We start from the raw sequence: 6,182 nt of genomic DNA, 5'->3' as shown, positions 1-6,182 counted from the left end.
TGAGGTGGGGTCTCACGCAGCCCAGACTGGCCTTTGCTCACACACGTGTGAAGCAGGGTCTCATGCAGCCCAGACTGGCCTTTGCTCACATATGTGAGCACACGTATGAGGTGGGGTCTCACGCAGCCCAGACAGGCCTTTGTTCACATGCGTGAGCACACTGTGAGGTGGGGTCTCACGCAGACCAGACTGGCCCTGAGCTCTGCAGAACACTACTCAAGCACAGACCCTGAACTTCTGTCCCCACCTCCCAAATGCTGGGATTACACGCTGTCCCACATGTCATACAGTGCTGGGGGGGGGGGCAGCACACAGATCTCAGCTCCAGAACTATGCAGCAATAGCAGAAATTTGAAAAGACACCTTTAAAAATAGCCAATTAAGGAGCTAAGGAGCAGGGCCATAAAATGTAAGGAGGTTCAGATGCTCCCAAGAGGCATCCTGTCCTTAAAGATACCTTGTCAGTAATGTATGGCCCTTTGTTAGGTTTTCACGTCCAAAAACTGACCAATGATTTCAGAAACTACTTACCCTATGCCCGCCTTACCCAGTCCCAAGACGACAGGACATGAACCCCCCTGATAAATTTCCCCTTTAAAAGTTCTACCCTCCCAGGGCTCCCTGCCACACTTTCTGCACCCCCCCCCATACTGGGGTGCTGGAAAGGTGTTGGTCCAAACCTGAGTTTGAATATTAAAAACCCTCACGTAATTTGTATTGGAAATCTGGCTCCCTAAATTCATTTGGGGACAGAACTTGGGCATAACAAACCCAGAGCCAAATCTGCAGCTATTTTATTAAACATGTTCAGCAGTGGTGTTGTGGTTTGAATGTAAAATGTCCCCACAGTCTCATGGCCCCAGCTGGTGCACTGTTTGCACCCTTCAGGGGGTGGAGCTGCGCTGGAGGAATAAGTCCCTGGGGGTGGGCTCTGAGGGTTACTGAGCCTGGCCACATCAAGGTTTCTGTTGAAAGGGGATGGCCTGAAGCTCCTGCCGCCAAGCCTTCTCTGTCATGATGGACTGCACCCCTCGGGAACTGTGAGACAAAACAAACTCTTCCCACCCTTTCAGTTGATTATATCAGGTACTTTACCCAGTAACAGAAATGAAACCCATGGGCATGGGGGACACCATGAACTCAGAGGGACCCTTTCTCATGCTCTGCTGTCCACGAGGACAGGTGTAGCTCCAGCTGCAGTGTGAGCATGACCCCTACATGGGGCAGAGCTGAGGGGCCCAGAGGTTCCAGCTGCAAGTGCCTAGATGAGCCTTTGGGCACATCATCCTCACATGTGCGGACCCAGGCCAGATCAGAACTGCCTATCCAATCACACCAGCGGTACTGAGCAGTAAGCATCACCCTCTCCACGTGGCCATCTGTTAGTCCTCAATCACACGGCCTCAGGCAGCCATCTTGTTGCCTAGACACCCAGATGGGGTAGGGGTGGGGATGAGACCTGCCGGTCTCCCTCCCCGTGGAACAGTTAATCACTTCGGGCAGCACCATGCAGGAATGAATGGGCTGGCAGCACATACTGTGCGGGCGCTGGAAGGCCAGTCCTGTGCTGGGCTCTGTGGATCTGCCGGTGACAGAGGAGAACCACTCAGTTCACAGGCTAGTGGGAAAACACACATACAACTGGCAAGGCGGGTAGAGGTGAGGGGCAGGGAGACAGGAAGGGCTCCCAAGGCAGCTAGGGATGTGCCAGGTAAGACTTCCTTCAGGAAGAAGAGCGGGACCTGATGGACAAGTAGGCACGGGATGGATGCAGAAGGAGCCAGAGTTCCAGGCAGAGGGAACAGCAAATTCAAATGCCCAGAAAGACCAAAGCCAGATGTGAGGACAGCCACATGGGGTCTCAACACTCAGAGGCAGAGGTAGGAAGGTCAAACGTTAGGTGTTAGTGGGGGCTACATAGTGAGACCCTGACACGGTGCGGGGGGTGTGTGAGAAAATGCTTGGACCCTAAGTGACAGCTTTGTCAGAAAGACAAATTGTCAGCACCTGAAACCATCTCAATCAGAACCAGGAGAGGCCAGCCCTCTGTGGAGGATTCCAACGCCTGCTCAAGGCTGAAGGGCAAGCGACAGCTGATCAGGGAGTTAAGACAGTGCAGAACAAGGAACAAATGCAGTCCAATTAATTAATTAGGTATTTTTGGTGTTTTTCTCGAGACAGGGTTTTTTATGTAGCCCTGGTTGTCCTGGAACTTTCTCTGTAGACCAGGCTGGCCTAGAACTCAGAGATCCACCTGCCTCTGCCTCCCAAATGCTGGGATTGAAGGTGTGTGCCACCACCGTCCAGCAAATGCAGTCCATTTTTACTGAGACTATTCCAGCACTTTCCACAATCAACACCCCATTCTAGAGAGGCCACAGGGACAGGAATTTGGGCAAAACCTGCTGGGCTGATTAAAAATGTCTTGGAGGTAACTAATGAGGGGCAGGGGCAGTTGCTGTGCCCCACATCATCCAGTACACGGGGGTGTGGGGGGTCAGAGGACAACTTTCAGGAGTGTGGTCTCTCCTACCACAGCAGGGAGGGTGCCCAGGAGGGAACTTATGTCACCTCCTCAGCAAGCTCTCTGCCCAGTGAGTTACATCGCTGGCCCAACAGAGTGGTTTTTATTTTGTTCTGTATTATACTTTATTATGACAGGGCCTCAAGCAGTCCAAGCTGCCTTGACCTCCTGCATAGCTTAGGATAACCACAAAATCAGGACCCTCCTGCATCTGCTTCCCCAGACACGCGCCGCTACCATGCTGGGTTTCATGAGGAGCTGGGATCCAGGGTTTCTCCCACATCAGACAAGCACTCTACCAACTGAACTACGTCCCCAGCCCAAGGGTAGATTTTATGGTATTCGATTATATCTCAATAAAACTGTTATTAAAAAAAGAACTGCCACCTTCTTCTTGGCAACCTCGCCATGGGTGTCTGAGCTGCTGTCCCTCCTGGGATAAGAAAAGGCTCCTTTCAAAAGACTGAAGTTGGACCAGGCCACAAGAAGTCCTGAGATGGGCTGGAGAGATGGCTCAGTGGTTAAGAGCACTGGCTGCTCTCCCAGAGGTTGCCGGTTCAATTCCCAACACCCACATGGCAGCTCACAACTATCTGTAACTCCGGTTCCAGGGAAATCTGACACCTTCACACCAAATGCACATAAAGTTAAATAAATATTAAAAAAGAAGTGTGAGTTCGAGACCAGCCTGGTCTACAGAGCTAGTTCCAGGACAGGCTCCAAAGCCACAGAGAAACCCTGTCTCGAAAAACCAAAAAAAAAAAAGAAGTCCCAAGTCTGTCCATCCTAGTTACAGCACTCCCGAAAGGCTTTCAAACCAGAAAAAGACTGCGGGGGGGGAGTAGGCCAGTGTCTGTGAGGCAGAGAGTCTGCTGATGCTAGACACCCTCAAACAGCAAGAAACACTAGAAAGTGATGATTTACCAAGTCAACACTCTGTTACAGCTGAGCCTGGTGTCACACGCCTGCAATCCTGCTGAGGCAGAAAGATCAAGTTCAAAACCAGCCTGAGCTATGAAAAGACCCTGACTTAAAAGGGAGGGTGTGTGTGTGAGAGACAGAGAGAGAGAGACACACACACACACAGAGAAAGCACATCATTTTCAAATGACTAGGCTACCAACCCAGGCTCTCACATGGTGACTTCCATCATGGAAAGATGCACAGTCGAGTTCTATCAGACCAACAGCTGCCCCTTCGCAGTCCTCAGCCAAGGAATAAGGGACTGTTAGCCTGGAACAGCCTTCATGCAATTTTAACCTCGACACCAGGGCTCCTGTCTTCTCCAAGAAAGACGGCAGCCTGGCTGCTTTTCCCCTGGCTCTGCCCACTCCACTGCCTGTAACACCTGAAGCTAAATATGGCCTTAGAAACCATCTAGTCAGTGATGCGGCTGCAGAGTCATCAACTGGTGATGTCTGTCACGGACAAGGAGAGGGAGGCTCCTGAAGACACATCAGTCCACACACGTGCTGGTCACACACATCCTCATTACCCTGTTGACGCTCCGGGCTCCACACGTGTCCACAGACATGCAGGACAGTCACAGCTGGGAGCGCTCCAGGTCAGAAGGATTTACTTGAGTCTCACACTTTGGACAGAGTAAGATGAGATGAGGGGACTCAGTGGGTAAAGGTACTCAACATCAAACCTCATTCCAGGAACCCACACGGTGGAAGGCGAGAACTGCCCCCCAAAGTTGTCCTCTGACCTCCACACATTGATGGAGGAAGGTCATTGGTTAATTAAATAAAGAAGCTGCTTGCCCTGATAGGTTAAAACATAGGTGGGAGGAGTAAACAGAACAGAATGCTGGGCAGAAGAGGAAGTGAGGTCAGACTCGACAGCTCTCCTCGACACGATGCTCTTGTGGGCAGAGGCGAGAGCTCTGCTCTCTGAGGCACACGTGATGAAGCTCCGACCCAGGATGGACGTAGGCTAGAATCTCCCAGTAAGCGCACCTTGGGGTGCGACACACATGATTGGAAATGGGTTAGTCCAGGTGCGAGAGTTAGCCGAGAAAAGGGCTAGAGCTAAAGGGCCAAGCAGTCATTAAAAGAATACAGTGTCCGTGTAATTATTTTGGGGCATAAGCTAGCCAGGCGGCCGGGGTGCGGCTGGGGTGCTGGGGACGCAGCCCTGCCGCTCCTATTTCAACAACACATGCCATGGAAACACATACCCCCACACACAGAAAAATAAAATGAAATAACAAAACTAAAAATCAGAGTAATGAATGCTTGCGCTGCTCAGCAACATTCATTGCTGCAGACGCTTTGTTGGGGGGGGGGGGGGGGGACGACCTTAAATTCACATTATGTAACAAAGAAGGGAGAGAGATAAGCAAGACTCCACTACCAGGCTATTCCTCCAGCCCCACGCTCATCTTGATGCTACCCTCATTTACACAAGCAGAGGCATACCCAAACACTGGTCTTTTCCCAGGAGCCCTCTAGGTGATACTGAAGCACCAATGTCAGTGTAGGTGAGAGTCGGAAGGAAGACACCTGTCCTACCTCTCAACTTGAAAAAGAAACAACTGAAGTAGGCACAACCCCTGGGCGTCCCAGACACACACAGGTAGAGCCAGCCTGAGTGTCTGGGCATAGCAATTATTGAGCAGAAAGTCGGGGGTGGTGGCACATACCTAGAACCTGGCACTGGGGACTCTGGAGTGAGAGGAGGACAGAACTATCCAGTGAGTCCACGACTCAAGCATGTACAGAGGATGGAGCCGCAGAGGGAGGTCTCCAAGCGGGAAGAAGCGACCAGTCACTCTGAAAGCAACTTCGTGCCAGTATGAATGAACATTCAGGCTCCTTCCAGCTCCAGGACAGAAGATTGACAGTGACCTCTAATGTCCAGAAAAGCCATCAGGAACTGACCATAACTGGAGCTGGTGGTGTGGCTACCTAGAACATATGCATCACCCATAGAAAATGACAAAAGAAATAAAAAGAAAACGAAATCCATGACTATAAGGGGATAACACAGCAAGAGAAAGTGTAACCAATCTGGGGTCGTATGTCCTAAATAACGCAGAAGATGCCTTACTGCCCAGTCCCAGGTGGGAGAGCCGACCCTGTGCTGTGAAACCTTTTGAGTTTTCCATACATACCAAAAACATAGGTTCCAGACAATGTTGCTGATTTTATATGACAATTAAAAGCAAATGTAAATAAGTAGATAGAAAGGGCATCATAATTAGGAACTTCTGCCCCTTGCTGCTAGGGAGCTAAGGTATAATAGCTTACCTCTTATTACAAGGATAGCAGGAGGATGGGGTGGACCCAGAACATGCACAAAAAATAGCATTTCCCAAGTATCTTGGGGAATTACTCACCCCTTGGCTTCGTTTGCCTGCCCCCCCATCCCCCGCCAAACATTTCTCCACACAGTTGACACGAATTCGCTGGCGAGTTAAAACTCAAACATCCTTTCCCAACCATCTACATATTTACTAAACAATCCTCCTCCCGACCCGCGCTTTTTTTTTTTTTTTTTTTTTTTGGCAACAGCATTTGTTTAATGGTGGATTTTAGGACTTTCTTGTCAAGCCCTGTAATGATTTCAAAGAAAAAGCAAAAAGAAAACAGAAAAAAAGAGTAGAAGAGGAGAAGAGGAAGGCGGGGCTTGGAACGCACGGATCCGCACAGGT

The 6,182-nt window shown here is 50.3% G+C and overlaps 1 protein-coding gene across 1 annotated transcript in view; it reads right to left on the bottom strand.

The window, feature by feature from the left end:
* Nucleotides 1-6,182, bottom strand: part of Vsig10 (V-set and immunoglobulin domain containing 10) — a 33,107-nt gene that overhangs the window by 25,959 nt on the left and 966 nt on the right. The gene's annotated exons all lie outside the window — the stretch shown is intronic.

This window comes from Microtus ochrogaster, chromosome 2 (genome assembly GCF_000317375.1).
Source record: "Microtus ochrogaster isolate Prairie Vole_2 chromosome 2, MicOch1.0, whole genome shotgun sequence".
NCBI classification, from domain to species: Eukaryota; Metazoa; Chordata; class Mammalia; order Rodentia; family Cricetidae; genus Microtus; species Microtus ochrogaster.
Note: the sequence above shows the minus strand (reverse complement) of the source record. Positions and strands in the feature narration are given on the sequence as shown.